Source organism: Rattus norvegicus, chromosome 18 (genome assembly GCF_021556685.1).
Source record: "Rattus norvegicus strain SHRSP/BbbUtx chromosome 18, alternate assembly SHRSP_T2T, whole genome shotgun sequence".
Taxonomy (NCBI): Eukaryota; Metazoa; Chordata; class Mammalia; order Rodentia; family Muridae; genus Rattus; species Rattus norvegicus.
Window position 1 is genome coordinate 61996487 of NC_141551.1, and position 1730 is coordinate 61998216.

Below are 1730 nucleotides of genomic sequence, written 5' to 3' on the forward strand. Positions count from 1 at the left end.
TTAAACTGAGCAAGAACTCCACAATTGAACCGCATTTCTAGTCTCTTTATAAAGAGACACTTATCTATGGTCTGTAATTATTAAGAGAACTTCTTTGGTATGTCATGCCATTTCATTTTTAAATTTTTTAATTGTTTTAATTTCTATCTATGCATGTGTGCCTGCATGGGTTTGTGTGCACCACATGTGTGCAGGTGTGCTGGAGATTAGAAAGGGTTTTGAGATTCCGGCGCGGTTCCGTCTTTCTGGACCTGGTCTAGCAGGAGGCGCCATCATGGGTGTTGACATTCGCCACAACAAGGACCAAAAGGTTCGGCCCAAGGAGCCCAAGAGCCAGGATATCTACCTGCAGCTGCCAGTCAAGTTGTACAGGTTTCTGGCCAGACGGACCAACTCCACCTTCGATCAGGTTGTGCTGAAAAGGTTATTTATGAGCCGCACTAACCGGCCACCTCTGTCCCTGTCCCGAATGATCCGGAAGATGAAGCTTCCTGGTCGGGAGAACAAAACTGCTGTGGTTGTGGGGACGTCACAGATGATGTGCGGGTTCTGGAAGTGCCCAAGCTGAAGGTGTGTGCACTGAGGGTGAGCAGCCGGGCCGGAAGTCGGATCCTCAAGGCTGGGGGTAAGATCCTCACCTTCGACCAGCTGGCCCTGGAGTCTCCCAAGGGCAGCGGCACTGTGCTCTTGTCTGGTCCTCGGAAGGGCCGAGAGGTGTACCGACACTTTGGCAAGGCCCCAGGAACTCCACACAGCCACACCAAACCCTATGTCCGTTTCAAGGACCAGAAGTTCGAGCGTGCCAGAGGCCGAAGAGCCAGCCGAGGCTACAAAAACTAACCCTGACTCTTACTGTTAATAAAAAAGCTTTGGATGTTATAAAAAAAAAAAAAAAAAAAGAAAAAGAAAGGGTTTTGAATGCCCTGGAACTGGAGTCATAGATATTGTGGGATGCCTGACACAGGCGGGGGAACCTATCTTAGATCCTTCTGAAGAGCAGCCTGTGCTCTAAACACTGAGCCATTTTACCAGCCCCTTGGTGTAAAGATATCTAGACTTACTAATCTGTATTCTTCTTTTGTCCTTTTTGAGATAGGTGTAGTCCATGCTGGTCCATAATTCTCAGCAACCATCCAGCCTTAGTCTCCAGAGTGCTAAGATTCCAGGCCTGAGCTGCCACGCCCAGGGTGATTAACCTTCTTGAGTGACTGATAATGAATTCTGCGGTTTCATGTTCTCATTGTCATGGGATTAGAGGCATGTGCCACTCTGCTCATTATTGATTTTCTTCCAGTTTATTGCAGGTGTAATTGATAAATGCTACTTATGAGCCACCAAGATGGTGCAGCTGGTAAGGACACTGCCACCAAGGCCGAGGGCCTGAATTCGATTCCAGGAACCAGCACAGTGGAAGGGGAAAACTGATTCTTGCAAAAGATGCCCTCTGACCTCCATATACCCAGTATATACATACACACACATATGCAATCACACACAGATAAATGAATGACCTAAATAAATATGGCCTAAAACATTTTTAAAAGCATATATGCATAATCAAAGTATCTAAGGTGATGATTGGAGATTTATATATTTAATGAAAACTGCGTGTATGGCTCCTGTCTGTAATCCTAGCACTTCAGAGGTGGCAAGAGGGGAATCAGAAGTTCCCTCTCAGCCACGTAGTGAGTTGGAGGTCAGCCCAGGACATATGAGAACTTGTTATCCCT

At 46.6% G+C, this 1730-nt stretch overlaps 1 pseudogene across 1 annotated transcript; it reads left to right on the forward strand.

Annotated features, from left to right (window-relative positions):
* The first annotated feature begins 241 nt into the window (after positions 1–241).
* On the forward strand, positions 242–909 carry Rpl18-ps7 (ribosomal protein L18, pseudogene 7; annotated as a pseudogene). The gene has a single exon (XR_015642620.1). The product of XR_015642620.1 is annotated as a ribosomal protein L18, pseudogene 7 (transcript).
* Positions 910–1730: the final 821 nt, after the last annotated feature.